Source organism: Anolis sagrei, chromosome 2 (genome assembly GCF_037176765.1).
Source record: "Anolis sagrei isolate rAnoSag1 chromosome 2, rAnoSag1.mat, whole genome shotgun sequence".
Lineage (NCBI taxonomy): Eukaryota > Metazoa > Chordata > Lepidosauria > Squamata > Dactyloidae > Anolis > Anolis sagrei.
The window spans coordinates 163043082-163070873 of record NC_090022.1 but is presented as its reverse complement, the minus strand read 5'-3'; the positions used below and the strand labels follow the sequence as shown (position 1 = coordinate 163070873).

The window sequence follows — 27792 nt, the reverse complement described above, 5'->3', positions numbered from 1 at the left end:
AACCATAAAACACTTGTACATTGCAAGTGTTTCATGCTGCTGTTTTATACATACTTTATCCACTGGATGAATTTCCGCTATATCAACCTGTCACAAAATGACACCCTCCAGGTGTGTTGGACTGCTGTTGCCAGCTACCCAGCCACCAGTGGTACAGGACAACAGGAAATGAATTTCAATAAACCTGAGTGTTTTAGATTGATGAAGTCTACGCAATCTGCTCAGCAAGTGTGTCGTGTATGCATGTGCACCCTGGCAAATTTGGTTCGGCACATCTGGCAAGCTATCTGATTTTCAAGGCTATCAAGTATTTAATACTAAACAATAACATGTCTAGTAGACAGTGACCAACATGATCATAGTTCTGGAAACCAAACCCTAAGGGGGGCAACTTAGGAGCAGGGTAAGCTTAAGACTGGAGAAAAGAAAACTGAGAAGTCACATGATAGCTATATTTAAATGCTTGAATTAATGTAATGTAGAAGATGGAGGAAGCTTGTTTTCTGATGTTGTCAAAACTATAATGCGAACCAATGAATGTAGATCATAACAAAACAGATTCTAGATCAATATTAGGAATAATTTCTTAATGTTAATAGCTTTTTAACCATGGAATTGACTACCTTGAGAAATGGTGGACTTTTTATATTTTTGTGGCCTATAAACAGAAGTTGAACAGACATCTCTTTGGAGTAGTTTAGTTGTATGTATTTGCATTGCAGAGGGTTGAACTAGATGGCTGTTGTGATCCCTCCTAAGATTCTCTAAAGAAGCTGGAGTCCTGAGGTAATGTGTTTCCATTTAATCTCACAATCAGAAGACTATGTTCAGGATGTATTTAAGTTAACAAATTATCATTAAGAGTTGATCAATATTTGGAGCTAAATGTTGGCCAATAACAAAGGAAGCAGAACGCCGCCTTCAGGCATGTAGCCGGGGGGGGGGGGGGCTTAGGGGGCTTTAGCCCCCCCGAAATTCTCATAGTGGTCTGCGAAAAGGCCTTAGTGTGCATTATTTAAACTGTTATGTTTATTCAAATCATGATCTGATCACCATACTCAATATATCCCATATGCATAGGGGTATTGGGGTAACGATACAAAAGGTTTGGTAGGGTAGACCCTCTTTCGCTCAGATTCAGCCCCCCGTTGAATCAAACTCAGCCCCCCCCCCCCCCCGAATCAAAATCCTGGCTATGGGCCTGGCCGCCTTGGTGTTATGGAGATGAGGATGCTACGATTTACAGATGGTGTCACATGCTCTGGCCACATGTGCAACGATGACATCCAGCAACACATTTTTGCATTATTCCAATTGTGGACAAACTACAAAAATCACACCTCAAATAGTATCATCATACTCTCTGAGGTGAAGACGGGTCCATTAGCAAAATTGCTCTTGATTTAGAAGTGCCTGGCAAGAGAGCAAAGGGACGATGACCAAAGCAACACTGGCTGGACATGTTGCACAACTATCTGAAGACTGTTGGCATGCCCCTTGACCAGGCACACGACTGGGTGAAATGGCGCCAACAAACTAGTAAAGCAGACTCTGCCATCGAGCGGGACAAACGCTGAAGAAAAAGAAAAATAATAATGTAGTCTAAAACCTTTTGTTGTTGTTGTTACATGCCTTTAAGTTATTTTTGACTAACCTATTATTATTGGATTATTGGTGGGTTTTCAAAGGAAGTTCCCTTTTGACTTCTTCTGAGTCTAAGAGAGGTAACTTGCCCAGGGTCACCAAGTTGGTTTCAATAGTGATCTCCAAAATCCTAGTCCAACACCCAATACACTACACCACACTTGCTCCTAGCCTCAAAGGTACAAATATATAAATGAACAGCACTAGGTCAGTGCAAAAAGAAATGATGGAACTTGTTAGCAGGTGGATCTGGAAATAAGCACTTTTGCCATGGTCACAACTATTCAGTCTCAGAAATAACACCAGATGTACCCTGAGGCTAACCAAAGCTACAAGAAGAGACCAATTTCTAACCCATTTCTGCATTGGACACAGCAGGACAAGGCAGTCACCTCTCTGCAAAAGTTGACACAGACGCCGAAATACAACACCATCTAAACTCTGTGAGAGTAGCTTTTTTCAAATTAAGTAGAGAGGATCTCACGGACCCACTCACTGTCAAGACTCTATCCTTGGAAAACACCATACTTAGCCACAAGTGATTGCCTATGATGATATATAACCTTGTGATGGACTTTCAGAAACTTTCTATAAGCTCCTTACTTCTGCCTATTCAGATGGCCAGAAAGACTACAAAAAGCAAGTGAATAAGGTGGAAGTTTGGATGGTTCCATGTAGTAAAAAGTGTTTCCCTTTTCTCTTCCTTAAAAGCCATGGAAGGGAGGTAAACTGGAAGCTAGCCCAGTCACTGAATGGCTGTTGAGCCCCTGCCTATCCCCTTCTACACTCACCCCACATAAAAGGTATGAATGACAATGCAACAGATGGGCTGTGCTAGGCCAGGCCCTACAATTCACCCAGGCATGACCTGGCCTGAAACCCTCCCTGTCACTGTCTAGTAAGCTCAGCTGCCACCAGTCTTCCATGCTAAAGCCTCTAGCATGTTTCTAGGGTGTGCTGAGCTGTGTCCCTCACTATCAAACGTCTTTATCAGCCTCCTGATTGCAAATCCTGTACTGCCAGATTATCCCAACCTTCTCCTGCCCCATACACATTGTGCAGGAAGTATCAGCCTCAGAATGTATCAGAATGCTAAAGGCCTTAGGCATGGCCTCAGTGGGTGCCCTGACAACTCTTTCTGCTTCTACCACCCCATACACAACACATGCACACAAATGCCAAATTCATCCAAATATGTGTGGAAAGAACACAGAAGCTTTTTTTGTTTTCTTTCCTCCAAAGATCCTCATACAAATCATCTCTTCTGTGTTTGGGGAGACACTACCCTCCTTTCCAATAAAAAAAAAACAGGAATACTGGGATGAGGATTTATTTATTAATGAAAATAATTATGTCCCACCCTGTATCTGCAAGGTTCATGCTTGCATCTGATCCTAAATCTCAAATCTACATTTAGTCTAGCCCTTCACGCAGCTTTTTTAACAGAACCGTCTCACCATGTCATCTTGTGTTTTGCCTCTAGTTCTTTTGTCTTTTCTCAGAGCAGCAACATTGTGACATGATAGTTTCATCCCATTAGTAGTAATATGACATGTCAATACAAGAACGCCAATGTTTTAAAATGACTTTCAAAAAATTCCCATCACTGCCATTCTAGCGATGACCAGAATGTTCAATATTATTACTGTATTGAAAATTAGCATCATAGCAGTATGGCATTATACGGCTTAGTGTTTCAGCAACAATTAAATCATTGACTGAAAAAAAAAAAACCCCAGAAATGATACCATAAAATAGTGCCTAGTACAAAAATGATAATGAAAATGTATTGTGCTTCAAATGACCCATTCACAGCAAATCTACTGTTTTGAACTGAACATTAGAAGGGTACAGTTAAAGCACAATATTGATATTGTGTACAAATTATTGCAATTTTGCTTGTTGCTTACAGTACAAAAGTAATAATTGGTCAAGAAACCACCTATTAGAAAACAGCTCTAATCTGCTCAACCATCACACCATGATTTTGTATTTTGCATTTATTTTTCCTCCCTCTATTAAGCCAGCCATACAATGACTCAACTACTCATACAATTTATTTTCACTTACCCATCCTCTAAGGAATCCAAAGGGCTTAAATGACTCCTTCTATACCTTATGCGTTAAACGGATTGGCCCACGTGACCCCATGAGCTTCATGGCTGGGTGGGAATCTGTTATCTCAATTCCAGTGCTCTTTTCACCATTCTACTCTGGCTCTTTTAATGTGGACCCAAATGTATTTGGGCAAACTGTGGATGCTATTAAAGGAGCCACCGTGCAGTCCACCAGCCCTGTTCTGATGATCTACCAAGGTTCCAGGAAGGAAGCAGCAGTGACTTTTTCAATTGCAGTTTCAAAATGATGTCTGTTTGTGAAAACATAAACAAAGGAAGGTGAGTATGCTGGTGTGACACTGTGCAGGTACAACTGCACCAGGAGCTCAAATTTTGTTTGCTTTGCATTTAATGTTTGTTATAGTCCTGAGTTTCAGGGACTCTGCAGATAGGTGGCTTCTTTTGGCTGCAATCATGGGGCAAACCACCTGTCAATTATAGTTGGGTTCCTTGGTCCCACCCCCTTTTTTGGGTTTTGGAGGGAATAGGAGCCAGTTTGGGTTCAGTCCACACAGAGAAGTTTTCCATGCAGGACATAATACCACGTGCTCCTGTAGAAAGCTTCGTCTTCTACGCCTTGGCCGGGGAGATATACAGCCTACAGCTTGGCCGGGGTTATACAGCCCACAGCTTGGCCGAGGATCATACAACCTTACAGCTCCTTTGCAGAGGGACTTTAGTCAGTCATCACTGAAACCTGAACTCCTTTTCCCCTGGAGGTCTACAAAGCTCTGCTTGGTAAGGGTCACTCACGCAAGGCAGAAGCAGTTGGTACCGGGTGCAGGGGCTCCATGCCAACAGAGGCAAAGACAGACTGCCCAGATTAGAAGTTAAGGATTCCCCCATTAGTTAGTATACAGTTATGAAGATAGTGCCTGTTCCCTGTGGACAAGATTGAGAGAGAGCCAATAGACTGTTAAGAAAGCTTTAAAGTACCTGTTTGTTTTCATCAATAATAAAGAACTTTGTTGAATCTTTAAGCAATCTAAAGACTCTGTTTTAAGGAAATCCAAGGGCCTTTAATCTGAGGCAGCCCCGGCGTCCCGTTGGGAACATGGAATTTATGTCCTGTCTACAGTCTTATGCACAGGCCCAGTGTGCGACAGCACAGACACCCTTTTTAGGAAGTGGAATCTCCTGGCTTCTTTAGGAAACCTTCATTTAAGTTGGGTCCTGTGCCATTTTCAGGGCTGACACTGAAGCAGAGCTGCCTCACCCTGGAATTCCTTCTTCATATTCTCCTGCAAGGTCTTAGAGGGGCTGGGCTTGCAGTCTTTCCTGTCCGAGCATCAAACAACCATTCTCTTTGCTATAAACTAAGAAGGGATATATTATAATTTGAAGTGAGATCTCTTCCTTTCCTCCCCCTGAAGTTCTCTCCTGCATCCCTCCACGGTGTCATTTGCTCTTGCTGGTTTATGTGTGCCACTTGCCAAGAGCACAGGAGAAAGTTAAAGGTTAGGGCTGCTTGCTACAAACCCAGGGACAGTTGGATATGTGAATTATTGTTACTCATGCCACACTATGGGAATGGACACTGCGTGATTTACACCCTGAGATCTATGAGCTGGCATAGCCAATTTGAAAACAACTCCAGATCTATTCAGCCCTAGGGGCCAGAGAATGAGGATGAACCCTTCCCAGTCTCCTATCTGTGAACTCAGGAAGCTCCGTACAAAGATCTTCCGCTCCATCTAGAGGGGGACCTATGACTGCAGCCAACTCTTCCACTGCCATAGGCTAAGGGAAAAGAAATAAAAATAAGCAGTCCGTCTATTGCTTCTTGTTTAGTTTGTTTGTTTTTTGGTCCCATTAGCCTGGAGTGCATTCTACAATTTTCTCTGCACCATGAGGCTAATCCAAGCATATCAGCATAAATCTTCCTGCATTCCATTTTAAGGATGTGGATTCCGGAGGAACAAATATCCAAAGATTGCTCATTATTCTGTGACATTTTGATTAGCGCCTGTGTCTGTGCCTTCAAGAGGCCCGACAACATATAGTGACTGGATGGATTTCATAGGGTTTTCTTAGGCAAGGAGGACTTTGAAATAGTTTTGTCAGTTACTTCCTCTGAAATATAGTAGTTGGGATTCATTGGCAGTCTGCCATCCAAGTACTAACGAGAACTGCCCCTGCTTAGTTTCCAAAATCAACCAGGCCTTAAGGGTATTTAGGCCTGGGTAGTCCTAATACCATCCCTGCAATATTGGTAGTTTAACATAATTACTGCAGTTTTTGTATCTTTGGGCCATTGCAAGATGTGAATGAATGACAGCATAGTGTGGGGATTTGATTGTCATAAAGGACACTGATTTTTATGCTCGATTGGCAATGGAAACCATCTGACTGACCTTGGGCAAGTCACACTTTTTCAGACTCAGAGGGAAGCAAAGACAACCCCCCTTTGAACAACTTCTGCCAAGAAAACCTTGTGATGGGATTGTCTCAGGGCTTCCATAAGTCAGGAACGATTTGAAGGCACACAATTACAAGAACATTGGATCCTCCTAAGACAACCTCTCCGCCTGTCCCTTCACTCAAAGGACTCATCCAACCTCCTGCTCCAGCTGCACTCCACCCCTCTTTCTGGGAAACCCACCCAGTGTCAAAAGCAATGCTATTGCACAGATTCTAGCTGGTCACGTTCCACTTTTATAAATAGTAACAAAATCTGGGTTTCTAATCATTTTTGAAAAATTCAAAGGATACAATGGTTAGCTAGAAGGTCTTAGTTAGAGTTATAACCCAGGAAGATACATATTTATAAGTCTCAGGAAAATACACATTTATTTTCCACTATAAATTTATAATCTAAATTAGAAGTACAGTACTAAACATGTTTTTCGATCAGGATGGACAAAATATGAAATCTGATGTTGTTGTTGCTTGTCATTTCCCTCTTCTTGTGACTCAAGATCACCAGGATGGTATAATAGTTTGAGTGTTGGGCTAGAATCCTTGGTTAAAATCCCTGCCTAGTTGGTGGCTTTACACAAGTCACATGCTCTCAGCCTAAGAAAATGGAAAAAGCAAATCTTTCTACCTTATGGTAGAGTCACCATAACCTATAGCAAGAGTCCACAAACTTTTTAAACAGAGGGCCAGGTCACAGTCCCTCAAATTGTTGGAGGGCCGGATTATAATTTGAAAAAAATCATGAATGAATTCCTATGCACACTGCACATATCTGATTTGTAGTGCAAAAAACATTTTAAAACAATATGATAATTAAAATGAAAAACAATTTTAACAAATATAAACTTATTAGTATTTCAATGGGAAGTGTGGGCCTGCTTTTGGCTGATGAGATAGGGTTGTTGTTGTTGTTGTTGTTGTTGTGTGCTTTCAAGTTGTTTGAGACTTAGGTTGACCCTGAGCGAGGGCTGGGTAAATGACCTTGGAGAGCCATATCCAGCCCCCGGGCCTTAGTTTGAGGACCCCTGACCTATAGTTTATGATAATACCAGTTGCTGCAAGCTTTAAAAAAAAAAGTACTAACTTGAGCATTCTGTAAAATCCCCAAAGCCAGACTAATTGCCTTTGCCTATACCATGGTTGGGGAACGTCCAGCCACTGAGCCAATTTGGTCCGGTTCTTGGTCACCCACCCAATTACTTACCAAGTACTTGCCTCTGCTTTCTGTTGCTATCACCTAAGATCATTAACTCATTATTAATAAATGAGCACCATCTTCAGAGCCCTTTAAGAAACCTCGCAATACCAATAACCTTCATACACAAGCATACATGGGAGATCTTACAACAACAAACCAAATAAAATGAATAATGAGCATAAACCCAGTTATCAATGTCCCAATGTTAAGATGAAACAGAGTTAAAAGGTGCAATCTTGTAATACTCAAATAGGGTACAGTAGCATCAGGAATAAGGGGAAACTCTTGCTATGTTGCTCTCTCTTCCTCAAATCTGTTTTCTTCCATTTGAGACTTGTTTTGGTATGAACATTTACCTATTGTACTTTAGTCTGAAGGCATTTTAATTCATTTCCCACTGTTTTCTATATAAAGGTATAACATCTGTTGCAGAGCAACCAACCAACAATCCTGTGCACTTCAAAATACTAACTCATTTATTTTAGCATGGGGTTTTGTGGAAATTAGCCACTTCAACCTATGTATGGAGTGTTATGCAGAATTTTGGAACATGCACACATTCATATTCATTCCCACATTGTACACATGGTTGGAGGGACAACTGTACACAGTGAGGTGAGAGAGGAATTTAAAAGAGGCAGGTCTGTCAGCAACAATCACTTTAAGGTTGCTGTTCATACAATTCAGTGTGGAAAGAATCCGTTAAAAATATCAAGACCTCTGGCACAATTAAGACTCGTGCGCCAACTGCAACTGTACCTCGTGAAGGCGGATCTGGCCAGGGTAGTCCATGCCTTAGTCACTTCCAGATTGGACTACTGTAATGCGCTTTACATCGGGCTGCCCTTGAAAACGGCCCAGAAATTTCAATTGGTCCAACGGGGGGCGGCCAGATTGTTAACTGGTGCTCCTTACAGGGAGAGGTCAACCCTCCTGTTTAAGGAGCTCCACTGGCTGCCATTCATTTTCCGGTCCCAATTCAAGGTGCAGGTGCTTACCTACAAAGCCCTAAATGGTTTAGGACCCGCCTACCTGCATGACTGCATCTATGTGTATGAACCCACACGATCTCTTCATTCATCTGGAGAGGCCCTGCTCACGATCCCGCCAGCATCGCAAGCGCGATTGGTGGGGACGAGGGATAGGGCTTTCTTTGGTGGTGGCCCCTCGACTCTGGAACTCTCTCCCTAAGGACATCTAGCAATGTCCACTCTCTCCCTAAGGACATCTAGCAATGTCCACTAGCAATCTTTAGGAGGAGCTTGAAAATGTGGTTGTTCCAGTGTGCCTTTCCAGAATAAGGAAACTCCTTGCATTATGTCCCAACGCACTTTATCAGAGATCCAAGATATCCCCTCCAAACACCCCACCTTGTCATGCCCAGCACTTTTAATTTTAATTATTACATTTGGCCCGGCCATTGTTTTTAATTGCGTCATTGGATGTTGTTACCATGTTATTGCTTTGTTTTTTGAGTTATTGTGTTGTTGTTGTTGCTGCTGTTTTTATTGTTGTATTTGGGCTCGGCCTCTTGTAAGCCGCACCGAGTCCTTTGGGAGATGGTAGCGGGGTACAAATAAAGGATTATTATTATTATTATTATTATTATTATTATTATATGGAATTGGTGTCTAATTCTCTTCTTACAGTCTTGAAGGTACTTGGGTTTGCAGTGAGTATTGCTCCAATTACCCAGGAATAGGGACAAAGCTCTTTAATATCCGAGAAAATTTATTTTGCCCCTTGGAAAAGTAGCAAAGGACAGCAAATGAAAAATCACTGGTGATGTCTGGAAAGAGGTGGTAGTGCTCATCTAGATTCAGAATACTGAGGATCAGGTACCATGAAACGCTCATGTCGGATGTAGTTTTGCAGATATTGTAACATGTGAAAATACCCTCACTTTCACAAGCACCCCAGAAGCCTGCACTACCGTGAAGTACCGCATGTTCTTCTACAGTTGTCTTCAAAATGGTGATAGGAATTGATGAGATGCCACCATTTTGAGAAGAACTGCAGAGGGAAGCAGAGGTATTTGGTAATATTGGGAGGAGTGTGAGCTATTGGAGTTCAGGATGAAATGTGTATAGGATATAAAGCCACTGGGAGCAAAATTGGGACCTCGTCTTTCAGTAGCAGGCGACTACTCATGTTTCATTTGGTGATTGTGCTTCCTGTTACCATCAATGATTTGTTTCTTGTGTTCAGACCCCTTTGACAGAGAAAAATCACCAGATTCTGTGCCCACCTTTCAGACATGCACTTTCTTTCATTGGGTTCTATGTGAAAGCGAAAACTCTTCTCTTCCTTTGCTGCTAAATTTGCTCTCCCCACATTTTTCAAGAGACAGAAGGAAAAGAAAAGACAGTAACACTTGCATTGGCCCTGGGCCTGCTCTTCTACAGCCCATAGCCAAGGGAAGCTGCTGGCACTTTGTGCCTGCCTAACCCTTCTGGTTGGGGCACTGACAATCAGAGGCCTCTGACTGGCAAGGGGACAGGGAAGGAGGCGGAGGGATATGCACGCTCTCCAGACAATGCTGGCACCATTTCCTGCCCAGCAGTCTCTCCAAAGCTCCTGGTCACTGGTGCAGAGCCGGATGAAGCTTCTCTGTGCTGGAGGATGGCAGCCTCTGCTAGGAAAGGAATGGTGACTGTAAGGGGTGGCAAAGAGGCCATGAGGTCAATAATAATAACAATAATAATAATAATAATAATAATAATGGGGTCTGCACGCATTATTTGCTGATACATCACACAGTCCTAGACACTTGGGAAGTGGCTGATGTGTGATCCAATACAACAGCCAGCAGAGTGTCTGCTGTGAACTCATCTTGTTGTGTTTCAAATAATAATAAGAACTTTATTTTTGTATCCTGCCTCCATCTCCCCGAAGGGACTCAGGGCAGCTTACATAAGGACAAGCTCAATCAAACAGAGATTAAAAGCACAATGCAATAAAATTTATAAAACAACATCATAATAACATAAAACAACCAAGAGCCTGAATAGTAATAAATACTAAACTTGAGGGTGGGAGTTTGTGAAATGGTGTTTCTAGACCAGGGCTGGTAGAAAAGTGCAGAAGAAGATAATAAATAAGGGCTAGAAGGGCCTAAGGAAACAAAACAGGATGATTGAAATGAAGGCTTCTCTCTAGATCAGGGGTCCTCAAACTTTCTAAACAGAGGGCCAGGTCATAGTCCCTCGAACTGTCGGAGGGCCGGATTATAATTTGAAAAAAAGCATGAATTAATTCCTATGCACACTGCACATATCTTATTTGTAGTGCAAAAAAACCCCTTAAAAACAATACAATAATTAAAATGAAGAACAATTTTAACAAATATAAATTTATTAGTATTTCAATGGGAAGTGTGTGACTGATCAGATAGGGTTGTTGCTGTTGTTGCTGTTGTGTGCTTTCAAGTCATTTCAGACTTAGGTTGACCCTGAGCAAGGGCCGGGTAAATTACCTTGGAGGGCCGTATCCGCCCCCTGGGCCTTAGTTTGAGGACCCTTGCCCTAGATTGTGAAGAGAATGGTCAATTCATAGGGAGACAAGGATAGGGAAGAGGAAAGGAGCAGAAATGGAGGCTTGAGATTGAAAGGATGTAGACACTCGGAATGCTTACAACTCATAACAGGCAAAGATATTCCGAAGGCTAAGATTACAAAAGCAGAATCAACCCAGCCTAGAAAGAAAAAAAGGAGGGGGGATATCATAACCGGTGGGGAATTAAGATTGATGGAAAGCAGGAAGTGCCAAGGGGCCACAGTTGTAAACAGCTATTGTGTTAGGCGAAGGGCCAAGCAATGGTGCAGTACACACACCTGCCACGAGATGGCACTACTCCATGGCAGAAAAATGGTCCAAGGGAATTGCCAACCAGCCTCTGTCCCAGCAAAGAATCAGAAAGGCACCATTAGTTTAATCAAAGTCTGAATAGAAGCCTTGGTTACTGTACTGGCCCCACTAAGGATGTGGGCTGGGGGGGGGGGGGGGGGGAGGATAAAAAGTTTTATTTGGTGAGCTGTCATTCAAAATTCTACTGCAAAAATTATTTCCTTGGTAGCTGACTAAGTCAATTAAAATATTGCAAAGATTATGGTTCAGTTCAGATTTTTTGAACTGAACAAATTTTGCTCTGACACAACTGTCGAAACTTTGAGATGAAATTCTGTCACAGCCTAAAGTTCAAGTTAGAGGGAATAAAACATGTTCAAGAGAAGCACTGGCAACGTGGCTGCATGGGTTGGAGGTCCCCACACCAGAAGAAGAGAATTGCAGGACCTCTGTTCTTGGACTGCTTTATTAAACAACAAGAATATGAAGAACTAAAGATATAAGAATAGCAGTAGAAATAATAATGATCACAGGAATAAGATGTAAAGATGAAAAGACGGGACGTAACAAAAAACAGATTCGCCGAACATGCTCTTTGGGAATCTAAATACGCCATAAGGAAGAGGAAGAGAAAAACAAAATGTAGACTGAGTAGGATTGGTTGCAGGAGTGGTATAAAAGATGCCTTCAAGCTATAGCCAAGCCCTCTGTGCTGCCTAGCTGCAGCTGGACAGTTAATCCCACAGGAAGAAAAAGGTGTTTGTCTCTTTAAGAGGAGACTTGGCACTGCCCGGGTGCCTGTTGGCAGCCAGGTTTTTATGAGCAGCCTGTGCTTGCTGCAGCCATTTGATGAAGGCAAAGGAGACAGAAACAGGAGTGAGATGGGAACACACCGCCAACCCTGCGCTCCCCTAAAATGGCGGTATAGCAACAGGGTAGGTAGCAAGGCCCCGGCCATTGAAAGATCATTTTCTTCTACCGGATAGCAGAAAAAAAAGATATGCCTCGTCAATATATGTATAGACAGGAAAATCAAGTGATGCAAAAGATAAAATGGGTTCAACAGATGAGTAGATAAAAGGAGAGAAGCGATCGTTCAAATGTACAGGACGGGAGTTAGATCTCGCTTCAAAAGAGTGAGGAGCGGTCAGTGTAGGAATATTAGCCACCTTTTGCCTTTGGGTTGTGAAGGTTTTTGAAAGGGCAATTGGCCTTCCTTGGAGACAGCCAACTGCTCACTTCCATCCTTGCAGCAGCATCCGGCAGGACAACACTGGTCCTGAAGTGGCTGGTAGTCCTCAACATGCTCAGAGATGTTTTCACACAGTATTCGAAACCTTGTATTTCCTGTGTTTATAAACCAAATTAAAGAACGACACATCTGATGCTAAACAACACAATGTTTCTGTATGCCTTGAAGTGATTTTCCAGCATCCGTCTTATCCTGCTCCTCTATGAAAGATTCCTGGCAGATTGCAGTGAACTTAGTGAATTGCGTGTGTTTAGGAACACAACAATTTACAAAGAATACTGTATAGAGATGTTTGGTCTCCCTTTTGCCTTGCATGCATAGAGAGGACTGTATAGCGACTATGAATGACAGGACTCCACTCCACCCCATTCTCAACTGCCCGGCTCAGTCTTACAGACTCGGGGATAAGGCTTCCTTGATTGAGTTCATCCATCTGTAATGCAATCTTCTTTTTTTCCTACCATCTTGTACCTTACCAAATATTATTGGTTTTACTAGTGAGTCTTGTCTTCTCATAATATGGTCAATATACAACAGCCTCAGTTAAGTCATCTTGGCTTCAAGAGAGAGTTCAGACTATTTGGTCTAGGATCCATTTATTTGATTTTTGGCAGCTCACAGAATCTGCAGAACTCTCTTCCAGTACAACATTTCATACATGGTGAGTATCTTCTTATCAGTTTTCTTCACTGTCCAGCTTTCACAACTATACACAGAAAAAAGCAGGTACATACAGGTGCAGGGTGATCTCTCCATATTGCTATCGCTCACCATAGCATTGAGCCATAGAAGTTCAAGTGGTGCCACATTGCATTAATTTAACAATGTAGATTCACCACCAGTCCCATTTTTTGGAAGAAAAAGGCTATCTACTGGAGCTCTAGAAATACTCACTGTTGCAAGTGAGTTACTGGAACCATGGCTAGGAAGGCAAGGGGATGATGGCAGAAAGCTCCTTGAGCCTCTTTGAACTTTCAGATTGGTCATTTGGAAAAAGCTCATTATTGAGACTTTGAATGTTGGGATGCTTGTGTCTCAATATTCAGAACATCTGTATTCAGGCACACATTTGCAAGATAAGAAGGCTGCTACTTTCCGGGCTTTAGAAGAGAAAGGGAAGATAATCTATAGAATATGTGCATATTAGGACTACACTGAAATCCAGCTCTGCTGGAAACCTAGATTTGGATATCTCATGAAGTGGATGACAAATGGACTACACAACCAGCAAACAAACAGGAAGGAGGAGAAGCAACAAGAAATTATGTGTATATATTACATTGTAGTTTGGGAACATACCTACATATATGCTCTTAAAACACAACTAATTCCAAGTTTTTCTTCTAGAACACTGCATATTAATCTTGCTATATGTGGGAATAAACATTCATGGAGTCTAGTATGTAGTTAAAATAATACAACTGTAACACTATAAATATACTGTAACAGCATCTCCAAACCACAAAAAGCTGAACAAATTTTATTTCTGCAAAATAAAACAATTCCTACAAATTATACCCTTTGTTGATCCTTTGTTTTCTAACACATGTCACTGTCTCCGGTTATAATGTTGGTGACTTCCTGTATGCCCTTTCTGATCCACTGAGTCAGGTTTACTTATACGTTGTGCTAACTGAATTTTGCAGGAACTGAGCAACTGGCAGTCCTTAGCCAGGCTTGGATTCTATTATGGGCTTTATCATGGAATGCACAATCACGGCTTAAAGGAAAACATCAAACTATCGTGGGCCTTCCTTGACATGCCTTTCCATTCTGACTACAGGATCTTTATTGGTCTCTTGTGGAAAGAGAAAGTTATGTGGCATGTGTATATTAGAAGACTTGTCAAACAATAGGTCACAGAAGCCAAGCCAGTGACCCCAAGGCCCATTATTCTAGCTTCAACACTGGACTTCATACAAACATTGTTATAGAGTTACCTGTCCATCCCAATTATTTGTTTCTTATTGACATTTAATAAAACCTACAGTTGCACCTACATGCTGTGGCTACAGAGGCGGCCCTAGGTAATTTTCGACGGTAAGCAAACAGTATTTTGCCCCCCCCCCCAACCAATCACTGATATATATTTTCTGTTCAACGTGGGAGTTCTATGTGCCATATTTGGTTCAATTCCATCATTGGTGGAGTTCAGAATGCTCTTTGATTGTAGGTGAACTGTACATCCCAGTAACTACAACTCGCATATGTCAAGGTCTATTTTCCCCCAAGAGCGCTTCAAGAGCACCCCTGGGCAAAATCAACTATACTGCAAATGCTTACTTTGCATAATAGGTTGAGCCGCCCCTGTGTGGCTATTTTGACTATTAGCCAATGGTGAGTTACTTTCCTAAGAATTAATTGACACTCTACCTTTGCTACCCCAAAAACATTTATCGTCCCAGGTATCACAGCAGTAAGGCTTTAAGAACCCATCCATACTGCTATATAATTGAAACTTCATTACATTGACAATGTAGACTCGTACAATGCAGTTAAATTACTAGTCTCCATCTATATTGTCATATAATGCAGCTCAATGCAGTTTCAAACTGCATTAAAGTCCCTAGGACCAGTCCCTAGGTCGTCAGTTAGTACTCTGTTCTGCACTTTCTCCACTTTCCAGTGCTATGATACGCTGTTGCACTATCCCTTGCCCAGCCCTTCTATAGTTGACATGCCCATTTTGTAGTCCTGGAAATAGGTTTTGTTGAACCTGATGGAGTTATAATTTAAATTGGTTTAAATTTTTATTGTAGGGTTTTAGCAGGATTTTTGTCTTTTTTTTTTTTGGTCTGTATTATTTTCTTCTTGCCAATTGAATGTTTTGCCTTATATGTTGGAAACTGCCCTGAGTCCCTTTGGGGATATAGCATGGTACGGTATTCAAATAAAGTATTATTATTATTATTATTATTATTACTATTATTATTAGGTCGTGTGATGGGGCCTAATATTGATATGTTTTAGTATGAAGTGAATACCTAGGCTGTCTATTGCCTGTTACGCTGGTCTCAGGATCCCCAAAAGTGCATTCACACTCTGCACTATCTGGTCTGAGCTTAGCTTTACTCATCTGTTATTTATATTTTAAAACAGTGGTTCTCAACCCGTGGGTCCCCAGATGTTTTGGCCTTCAACTCCCAGAAATCCTAACAGCTGGTAAACTGGCTCGGATTTCTGGGAGTTGTAGGCCAAAACACCTGGGGACCCACAGGGTGAGAACCACTGTTTTAAAAGTTTGGACTTTTGCCTGGGACACTTTATTCTTTAGGTACTGTAGGCATAATTTCTAGGGCAGATGTGTCAAACTGAAGGTGTGGAAGCCAAATCTGGCCCTTCATGTCATTTTATGTGGCCCTCCAAATGCTGGACTACAACTCCTGTATTCCTCATCATTAGACATTATGACTAGAGCTGATGGGAGTCATGAACAATAACATCTGGAAGGCTGTGGGTTGTTATGCTTAGTCAGGGGAGTGGGGCTTGAATTTAGATACAAGGCTTGTGAATATGATGTCTGGCATTTAAATGTCCTTTAGCCTTTCCCCAACCTCAAAGCCACAAGTGCAGTTGGGTTGAAATACCCATTATCCCCAGTCTGCATGGTGGATAATCAAAACTGATGGGAGTTGTTGTTCAGTAACATGTGGGGACCCAAAATGGGTAAAAACGAAAGAACACCAACCACAATGTAAAAAAATGAAAGCCGGCCCGCTGTATCTAGTCTCTGTCCATGGATTCAACAGCCCATTGAAAACAACCATAAAACTGATGTATCCCTTGATGAAAATTAGATTGGCGCCCCTGGCCTAGAGACTACAGAAAAGTTTGAGACATATGAAAATTAGAATAAGAAAAAAAATTGGCATAAAAAACAGAAATTCAAAATGAAATATTTTTGACTTCATTTTTAACGGAAATGCACATTTTGAGTTCCAAAGAGGTTGATAGTCCAGTTTTTGGATAGAAACCTGTCTATCCCAAGTAGTTTGTTTACAAAATCCAGAAGGCAGCCCTGATTTTAAATCTTTCCAATGTAGGAATGAAACAAAATCCCATAACAGGCTTTTATTCTCTTTTCAGGACAGAAAGATCACACCCACTCACAGCTTGTAAAAGGATCTTTCTTACTACAGCTTCCACAATCCCTGAACCAATATGGCTAGTACTTATCCAACACATGTGCTGGCTGGAGAATTCTGGGACTCACAGTCCAAAAAGTAATGTTTCCAAGTGCAGACCGAGCAACACATCTTCAGTTCTGTCCCAGAGCTAACACACCACTCAGCTATCACAGACATAGCATCTGCAAGGAGCTTTTCACAACTGAACATTTTACGGGAAGGCCTTCATCCTCACATATCGTGCATAGTGCAGAGAGCTGCCGCATTGCATGGAGAAAGCTGTAGACCCTCTACTACCCCAACTGGGCCCCTCAAAGCACTGAGGCTGCCAATTGCACTGGGCCTTGGACAGCGTCTCCTCCTTTGTTTCTCCGCTTTTAATAAAAGTTATTTTAAAATGTGGTTTCTCTCAGAAAATGAATCAATCAATAAACAGAAATATGAGCTCAGGCCTTGGACTGGAGGCAGGGTGGGGGCAGGTGAGGGTTGGGGAGGAAGGAGAGGACCACATCAAGCACGGGTGCGAGGGAACGGTTTTGAACAATCCAGGAAATGTGTTTCTCTGTGCCTACTGTACTCTCTGATGACCTGAAAGTGTTGTCAGTGCCTGGAATGAGTAAAAGAGAGAGAGAGAAAAAGGAACAAACACTGGGAGAGAGGTTAAAAGTCTGATGGAAAGAGAAAGGGAATGAAGAAAACCACAAAGCGAAAAAATTGACATAAAGAAAAGAGATTAGTGTCCCTTTAAATACACACACGCATACGCACACACAGAGCTGAGCTTTCCTAAAATACTCACAAGCGCTGAGCTCCGCTTGGGCCTGTTCCAGTCCCCTGCATCTGTTTGGCAGGAGCCCAGAGGGGCTAAGGTTACTCTGAGCACAGGAGGGGCCTATTCCTGCAGAGAGCTCTGAAAACCAGCTCTTGGAGGGGAGGGAAATGGGAGAGGGAGCACTGTTCCCCCCCAACACACACACACATACTGAACACTGCTGGGGTATACAATTTACTTTGTGCTGAGAGAAGAAGGGGAGAGGCAAGAGCCAGGAATAAGAGGTGGCTTTGTCATCCCTTCCCCCTACTTCATGCTTCCCCCTCCTCCCGCATCCCAACTCTCTCTTCTGAAAATGCGAGCCAAATTTCCTCTTCTCCTGCTTCTTTTTCTACTACCTGGACTCATTTCCAACTGGGAAATGTGCTTTGAGAGAGTGTGTGCGCGTTTTCAACACTGATTTAGACATTACATTTTGAAAGAAGCCCAACAAGTAACTGCAGGCACTTTGGTAATATCTGGATGGTCAGTCACAAACGTACGTGGTATCAACCATGGAGCATACCCACGTAACCTTTCATGGGGGATTTGCTATTTCTACATGCAACTTATGTTCTTGACATCTCAATGTTGTAACTCCTTGATCACTTCCAGGTTTCTTCTTGCTGTTGTTGTTTTTGTGTGTCTTCAAGTCATTTCTGACCATAAACCGAAGTAGAGCTTTCTTGACAAGAGGTGTTTACAGGGAATTAGTTTCAACCACCAGCTCCCAAAGCAGTTACTTTATTCAGGTATAGAACGGGAAATGGAATATCAGTGGACAACAAAAGAGGTTTAAACATGGACTTAATGCTAACCTTAAAAAAATTGATACACAACCAGAAAATTGGGAAGCCTAGGCATTTGAGTATTGTAACTGGAGGCCATCTGCTACCAACAGTGCTATGGATTTTGAAGGAGCACAAATAGAGGCCAAAAGAGAAAAACGTGCTAAGAGGAAGCTGCGTCAGGCAAACTCTTCTTGCGACCACCTTCCATCTGGAAATCTATATCCTCAATAGAGGATCATGTGGATTCAAAATAGGTCTCCACAGTCACGGAACCACCGCCAGGACTCTACCCTTGGTGAACAATCATATTTGGCCACGAGTGACAACCTATGATGATAGGATGATGGGGAGATGGAATTCGCCATTGCCGTCTTCTCAGGTGGAGAGAACGTGATTTACCCAAGTTCACCTAGTGGGTTTCCATGGCTGCATCAGACAAACTCTTGTTGCAACCACCTTCCACCGGGAAATCTATGTCCTCAACAGAGGATCATGCGGACCCAAAATAGGTCTCTACAGTCACTTACGGACCCACCGCCAGGACTCTACCCTCGGAGAACAATCATATTTGGCCACGAGTGACAACCTATGATGATAGGATGATGGGGAAATGGAATTCGCCATTACCTTCTTCTCAGGTAGAGAGAACGTGATTTACCCAAGTTCACCTAGTGGGTTTCCATGGCTGAATGAGGTTTGATCCCTGGTCTCCAGAGTCATAGTCCAATGCTCAAATTATTACATTACACTGCTCTCAATGAATTTTCAAAGTATGGTAGTAGGCAGTTTCTCATTCATAGCACTGCCACTAACCTGAAGTTGACAGCAAAAGACAATAATAGCCACAAGAGGATGTAAGCTTGGGACAATCCTCTGTATTTCAAGAGGGCTGTCCCAACATTACGGCCCCTTGCTGCTGCTGTCATTTGCTGCCAATGGGTGTTTTAAGCCCATCTTCTTTTCTAATTTTTCTCTGTGACAAATTCCTCCTTTTGCGTCTGTTTTAACCCCAGGACAGATCCAGCAATAGCTATTTTAGAAAACTCTACACATACGTCATGCAACAGTCTAGTTCTACCACTATCCCAGCCTACTGCTGGCAGAGGAAGTGGAGCCGTGAGCGGGAGGAGGGAAGGAGGGAGCAGAGGAGGCTCAGTGTGCAGGCTCAGGAGGCCTGGGCTGGCTGAAAGGCCCTTTTGTCTGCCTTGGGGAGGTTATCCGAGGTAACCTCAAAATCAAGCCTGACCTTCTGTTCCACATTAGAGTCATTATAAAGAGTTAACCCAGCTAGAGGGAGAGAGCGTGCAGCCCAGCCCAGCCCAGCCAGCTGCCCTGTGCCACCCTCACAGCTTTTTCCCATTTACTTTCCCGGCAATGACCTACTTTCTGCCTTAGTAACAGAGCAGGAAGCCACAAACAGTGTCCCGGCTGCTCTTGCCACAGTGGAGACCATAATCAGCAACACACGCCACACTTGAGCCAGCAAGCAATGGACTACGTTTCCTGTGAGCTCATGGCACATGCAGGGCCATAGTAGTGCAAAGAAGGCATAGCTCTACAGGCCAAGGTATTTCCAGCCACTTTACAGTTAGGAAAAGCCCAAACATAGAAGGGAAAACTTCTTGCAAGGAGAAAGTGGCCATATTGATGAGGAACGCACCCAGGAATGCTTTGTCAAGTCACTGAACACCCATATTTACACTTACTCACCTCCATTAGAGTTCTTCCAAATCTAGGAAGAGAATTCTGCTTACCTCCCTATTCTCCAATGCTAATTTACAAGGCTCAATCCTTAAAACTCTCAGAATTCAGAACTGAACCCATAAAGTCCAGACTTTCAAAGCTTATCAGTTTAACTAGAATTTTTTTACACTCAAACTACGAAATTCAAAGGTAGAAAATTGTGGGGTTATTAGATAAGATATGACAAAATCTTCTCCAATCAGTCTTTTTTCTCTCTTCTCTTGGACCAAGAACTAAAAATCCACAGATAACTGAATCAGGACACTAGAGGAAAATCCATTAGAGTATGACCTCCATATCTTGCCAGTTGAAACCCGATCTATCCGAGATCTACTTGCTTTTCGGAAAGCCTGTAAAACCTTTCTCTTCCGACAAGCTTTCGATGGGTGAATAACTCGGGACTATGTCTGTTCTTGTTTTTATTGTATTTTAAAGTTAATTGTATTGTTTTAATCTACTGCTGTAAACGTCTCCGAGCCAAATTGGGAGTAGCGGTATACAAGCCAAATAAATAAATAAATAAATATCTCCAGGATGGTTACCTGTCATTTTATTTATCCACATATGACAAAATATCTCTTCTAGCATGACTCTATAGTATGCTTCTCTCAGAAAAACTGGTAAAGTCTATCAACGACAGCACTATTCTTAGCATTTCTTGAGTCTACATCTCTTTACGTTTGATCTAGGTCAGGCATGGGCAAACTTCCACCCTCCAGGTGTTTTGGATTTCAACTCCCACAATTCCTAACAGCCGGTAAGCTGACTGGGACTTCTGGGAGTTTATTTATTTATTTCATATACTTGTACTGGGGTACAAGTATATGAAATAAATAAATAAATTCCCAGTCTCACCCCCAAGGGGGGACTCAGGGCAGCCTCACAGCAAATTCGGTGCCATCATAATGATAAGAACAATCAACAAATTCATTAAAACAAAACATTAAATGAACAGTTGTTAAAACACACCAAATAAAATCTGGGTCCGGTTCAATTCTTTGTCACTTCGAAATTGCTTATGTCTTCTTCATACAAGCTGCTGTTCAATGGTCAAATGCAAGGTCCCACAGGCAAGTCTTGAGTTTCCTTCTAAAGGACAGGAGGGAGGTGGCCAGTCTGATTTAGGTCATACCATGGCACACTAGAGTTTTGAGCCTGACTCTAATCTTGCAAGCCAAATGCAAGTTAGAATTGAATAAGCACACATGCCACTCAGTATGAAGGCTCTCATTAGCATGAAATTCACTATTGCCTCAGCTGCATGGATCAGGATGAGCTGCTGCCCAGCAAAAAGCTATCTAGTGTCGTTTTGAGGAGAGCAATAGCCTGGGATTCCCATGAGCTCATGGCACATGTAGGGTCCAAGCAGTGTGAAGAGGGTGTAGCTACAGTGTCACAAGTACATTTGGCTCCACAGAATCAAAACTAGGATCAAGGCACGTTTGGCGGGGATGAGGGACAGGGCCTTCTCAGTGGTGGCCCCTCGGCTGTGGAACGCCCTTCCTACGGACATTAGATCGGCCCCCTCATTAATGGTATTTCAGAGAAAAGTGAAAACCTGGTTATTTGAACAGGCGTTTGGATAGGCAATGCAATGAATATAAAACGGAACTACGGATGACGAGCTGGATCATGATTCTAGTTATGAGATGCTAATGAGTTGTTTACTGATGTGTAATTACTTAGTATATTATTGTGTTAATTGTTTTTAAATGGTTTGTATGATGCTAGCATTGAATTTTTGCTCCTGTTGTTGTTAACCGCGTTGAGTCGCCTAAGGGCTGAGAAACTGCGGTATACAAATAAAGTAAATAAATAAAATAAATAAATCAAATGGAGACACAGACTACACATAAAAAGATCCTCCAAACCCCAGGTTACACAAGGAAAAGAAAGAAAGAAAGAATCCATCTTTGCTTCCAAACATACCCTTTTTGCTAGCTTTTTACATTAAATAGAATTCTATAGTATATATTTGTTCTGGTGTAAGGAAAGTAAGGAAAGAATGCACGCAAACACGCAATCATTCCTGATGTATCAGGAATGCTGCTTCTTGATCTTGGAAAGAGCAAAACAGACGAATGCCATTTTCAATGGCACGTCCTGATTCCTTTTTCCAGAGTTTTTGCAGGTTTTGAGTAAGAGCAGGAAATTAAACCAATGCTATTGGGTGGATGTGGAGCTGGGTAAGCCTAAGTAAGGACAAAGTCAGGTATGTTTAAGCTGTATAAACCAGGATTGTAACATAATTTATGATTTGTCTCTGCCCACCTTCCTTCAAATTCTGTTTTGTTTGTGATTTTGTGCTTATTGTAGTTGATTGTTCTATCATTCACTTTGCCACAACTTCAGACAGCTTTAGCATAAGGCCCAAATCTGTGGGCTATATACCCATCAGGCACAGTTTTGGGCACACCTATAAGACATTGGATGCATTGGGACTCTACCCCATTCCCAGGTGGTAGCAGAACCATGCAGCAGGAGTCTTATACCTGACATTCCAGGTCTATCCAGGACACAGGCTGGGTGGGTCAGTTTCTTTTGGCTCGCAGACAGGTCATTTGATATAGTGACCTACAACCAAGCTGGGGCCAAGTCTCGTTGGTGCTAAATAATAAAGTTGTAATTTTTTCATGGAAATTAATGCTATATGTGTTCAGCTATTTGCCGATGGGGAGCCTTACTTGTCACGATGAACACAATACCTATTATTAGTGTTTGGTCATAGAATTAGCCTGTAAATGACCCCAACGCCCTGATTTTTTGAATAAAACACTTGCCTTTTCTTTTCCTTTCTTTACTACATGTCCAGATCTTCCAAACTGGATTATGCTTGCGACAGAATTCAGAGCCTGGCCCTTTATCCACTGAAGTCATATTGAATCTCTATTAGTTCAGGATAAGAAAGTGTGGTGTGAGTTCTTCTAAAGTTAATGAGAGTTCCAGGTTCTTGGAAGACACACACCGTATGCATGTGTGGGGAGCCAAAAGAGGAAAATGTTTTTTTATAAACCAAAACTAACTGCAAGATAAACAGCTGCGAGCAGCTCCAATTGGGGACTTGTGTATAAAGGAAGCCACTACCTAGGAAAATAGCGCCATAGGTTTTGAGGAAATGTGCTCCAGATCTAGACAGAAAATAGACCCAAAGAAGGATCACACAAGAACCTTGCATATGATAATGAACAGTGCCATAACAATTCCTTCAGTAATTTCTCCAAGGCACTGGTGCTACCCCCACATCTCCAAGTTTTACTTCTCCTACCTCCATCATTACAGCCAGCCCAAAGCATTCTCTTGCTGACGTTGGTCAGGAAATGTCATCACTATGTGTCACTCTAAGACTAGCCCATCTTAAAACAATCTCCTTTCTTCTTTCCCATAGAGAATGAAAATTTGATCATGATTTTTCTTATTTAATATATAGAAAGTTACTATGTTCAAGGTCACTATGCTACCTGAGTTCAAGACCACCTTAATCACTTTCTTCAACAAAGTCAAATATGATGCAGGCCCATGACTTCAACATCTTTTGGTTCCTATCTGATTGTTAATCTTGACTTGATGAAGAAGACAGTGAGAGCTACATAGGATATTCAAACCTTTTGATTTATCTATTAATGCTATCTTCTGGATTTGGGGATCTTTTGTTGCATAGGCTATACAGCTACTCCAGAATATATCATTTTTGGATGTGAAGACATTTAAACTTAACCCTAACAAGAGAATCATAAGCTAGACGGAGATGGAGAAAAGAGTTTGTGACTTACTCGCTGCTGTTTTTACATCCAACATAGGTATAACAATCTGAATTTAGTGATTACTGAAAAGATTTAACAGTCACAGTTAAAGATATCCCCAGATGTAACACTGCAAAGGCTTCTTTTGGGACTCACTGTACTCTGCCTACAAAGTGATGTGCAGCCTCTCACAGGACAGAGACAACCTCAAAACACATTACTTTTTGCTGTTAATAGAACCAAGATTTTATAACTTGACCTTTACTGCTTTTGTCCTCAGTCCTCACATAGCCTTTACCTGCCCCAACTCTCCCAGTAGACCACCTTCAACACCAAATAAAACAAGATGTGGACTTGTAAATCTAACACCATCACTTTTCTTCTCTGGTATGATTTTAACATATTTGCTGAAGAAACCAGAGAGCTTAAAACTAGTGAAATGTTTTTTGTGCCTTTTAGTTGGCCTAGTAAAAGTATCATCAAAATTTTGGATTTTTATTGGTACAGAAGGCATCTTATAAAACAGTAAAGAGCCCTGGGTCTTGTTTAATGGCCTTGGTGGGTGAATGCTGGACTTCAGAAGCTGTGATTACTAAGATGGTAGCAATAACTTCAGAAAAATTGCTTGAAGGAGAGACTTTGCACAAGAGGCCTTGGGAAGAGTCTGGTTTAAAGAAAGGCATGCTCCAGCTATGAAGTGTAGCATGGTAGAAGATATGAAATGAAGGACTAGTATGAGAAAGGGAGAAAAAGGCATCAGCATCACAAGGGAGGAAAGGCGGATGGCTATAGCCTGGGTCTAGCTTTCAAGCATTAAGTGCTAGGAAAAAAAGAGCTGATGTTGTATACAAGTTCACCAGAAATCATTCACAACGGTTTAGGAACTTTAACGTCTTTGAAAAGCACCTAAAAGCATTTCATGTGGTGAAAACAGTTGCATTTGACAAGCTAGATTGCATCCCACAACTTATTGTGAAATCAAGCCCTGTCATTTTTAAAAGCCTGTTTATGAAGACTCGAAGCATTCTGAATAATGGTGGTTATGTTTCCCGGCTCCCACAAATATGTCCCACCATGTTTTACTCTGAGTTTTACTTCTATCCTTTACAGTAGAAGAGAGTTCCACAAATTTAATATGTCCTAAGCAAGTTCGTTGACAGTGTCTTCTAGCTTCAGCGCAATGTGGGCAGAAGTGTTTTCTCTAGCTCCATGTGAAGGAGTTAAAAGTGTGAGATGACCTCTCATTTCCACACCCAGTATAGGCAGCTGCCTGAAATTCCCCACCAAGATGTTGTCCGGGTGACAAAGTGCTGTGGATACACAATGTTCTGCCAAAACATTTCCCTACTAATTCAATTATGCGGGAAGAAACTTCCCAGATTCCTTTTCCTCCCCCCATATCCTAAGTGACATCACCAGGACTTGTTCTACTTATGGGACTGATGTTGTTTTCAGTATTGTTTCTTCTCTTTTTACTTGTAACAGGTGGGGGGAAAGCCAGTGATGCCACAGTCCTGAGATTGTAAAATTACGGTTGGTTTGAGGGTAAGGGCTATCGGATAGAGTACCAACCAAGCAGAACTGGAAATGTATGTGAACAGCTACATATTCTACAGTCAGGCTGTGTGTCACAGAAAATGTGTGTGTGTGTGCCTTCAAATTGCCTGTCAACCTATGCATTTCATGGCATTTTCTTAGGCAAGGAATATTCAGAAATGGTTTCACCAATTCCTTCCTCTGAAAATGCCTATAGTATGCTCCCCTCTAATTCAAAGCTACTGCAGAACATTGGCAAGCTGGATCTTCTTGGTGAAAGTAGGAAAGTCATAGTTCCCACTTCCAAATAGAAGAAGAAGAAGAAACTTTATTTTTCTACCCCACCTCCATCTCCCCAAAGGGACTCGGGGCGGCTTACATGGGGCCAAGCCCAAAGCAAAATACAATTAAAAACAAACAATAATAAATTAAAACAGCATAAACAGCGTAACAAAGATAATAACAGCATCAAAAGCAACAGCAGACTAATTTTGGAGGGGTGGGGGGAGAGGGCCACTATGCAAAGTGGTTAAAAAATAAGGTGGTTCAATAAGGTGGATAGAAACACATAATAGCATAGGAAATAGCATGGAAACAGAGCAATTTAACAGGATCGATTCAATATATATATATATAGTAATGTAATATAGGAATTCAGAATCAGATCATAATTCAGGTCATGATATAAGTCATTTGTCATAGGAGTCGTCAATCGAATGCACAATGAAACGTCCATGTCTTTAATTCCTTACGGAATGTGGGAAGGGAGGGTGCCAGCCTAATCTCCCTGGGGAGGGGTTCCAGAGACAACGGGCCACCACCGAGAATGCCCTCTCTCTTGTCCCCACCAACCGCGCCTGAGACGGGGGTGGGAGCGAGAGAAGAGCATCCTGGAAGATCTTAAGGACCATGTGGGCTTGTAGGGGAGGATGTGGTCTCGAAGATAGAACGGCCCTGAACTGGTTGGAGCTTTATAGATAATAACCTGCACCTTGAATTGGGACCGGAAGCTTATCGGGAGCCAGTGGAGCTGTTTAAACAGGGGGGTTGACCGCTCCCTGTAAATTGCTCCAGTTAACAATCTGGCTGCCAACCTTTGCACCAGTTGTAGTTTACGAACCATCTTCAAGGGCAGCCCTATGTAGAGTGCATTACAGTAGTCCAATCATGAGGTAACTAAGGCGCGGACCACCATGGTCAAGTCAGACTTCTCAAGGTATGGTCGCAGCTGACACACACATTTTAACTGTGCAAAGGCCCTCCTGGCCACTGTAGTCACCTGAGCATCAAGCACTGAATCTAGGAGGACCCCCAAACTGCGGGCCTGCATCTTCAAGGGGAGTGTAACCCTGTCAAACACAGGTTGCCACCCTATACCCTGTTCAGCCGAGGGACTGACCTGGAGGACCTCTGTCTTGTCAGGATTAAAATTCAGCCTGTTAGCCCTTATCCAGCCCATCACAGTGGCCAGGCACGGGTCCAGAACCCGAGAGGCTTCCTTGGATTTTGGTGGAAAGGAGTAGTAGAGTTGCGTGTCATCTGCATAGAGATGACAACAAACTCCAAAACTCTGAATAACTTCACCCAGCGGTTTCATGTAGATATTAAAAAGCATGGGGGAAAGAACAAAACCTTTTGGGACCTCACAGGTCAAAGGCCAGGGGTCCGAGCAGGCATCCCCCAGTTTTACCAACTGGGTGAGGCCCTCCAGAAAGGAACGGAGCCACTGCAATGCAGTATCCCCAAGACCCATTCCGGAGAGCCGTCCCAGAAGGATACCATGATTGATGATGATGATCGATGATGATACCGTGATGACACGATAAATAAATCTATTTTTTCTAAAACTTCAGGACCTAGTTCGCACATAAGTGTGGCTTTGGAAATTAGAGGACCAGTGTATATACAATCATTCTCTCAACAGCCCAAATCTCCAACATCATTCCCTATGTTTCTTCATGTTTGTGCTATTATGCCACAAAATCATTTTCCCAATAAACTTTTTTTTTAAAATGGAACAACTAAAATCTAACCAGTCAGATTAAAAACATGCTGCCAAAATAAAATAACTCAGTACAAATTGAATATCTCTTATCTAAAACGCTTTGGACCAGAAGTGTTTTGGAATACCTGAATATTGTAAATAATGAGGCATCATGGAGATGGGAACCAAATCTAAAAATTCATTTATATGCATAGCCTGAATGTACTTTTATACACAATATTTGTAATAATTTTGTGCATGAACAAACTTTTTATACTTTGAACCATCAGAAAGCATAGATGTCACTATCTCATGCTAATAGTTTTGGATTTTGTATTTCAAATTTTGGCATTCCAAATAATAAATGCTCAACACATACTCTTAAAACATACCCGTTTTTCATTATGGATTCCTAAGACAATATTTAAATGTTCTGTTCCACATTAAATGTAATACTCGATTCTAGCGTATTCAATTTTGAGTATCAAGAGCAGCCGTATTAGAGTTTAAGAGAGAAACAAAAGGCAGGGGAGAGAGTCTTGGCATCTAGAAATAACTACTTTTATTACAGACAAAGCTTTGCTA

The 27792-nt window shown here is 42.0% G+C and overlaps 1 protein-coding gene and 1 long non-coding RNA gene across 13 annotated transcripts in view; one reads left to right on the top strand and one right to left on the bottom strand.

Moving 5' to 3' along the window:
* Positions 1-27792, bottom strand: part of NFIX (nuclear factor I X) — a 316203-nt gene that overhangs the window by 90791 nt on the left and 197620 nt on the right. The gene's annotated exons all lie outside the window — the stretch shown is intronic.
* On the top strand, positions 11992-17004 carry LOC137096088 (uncharacterized). Its single transcript, XR_010909255.1, has 2 exons — positions 11992-12158; positions 16562-17004. It is a non-coding gene; the product is annotated as an uncharacterized lncRNA (long non-coding RNA).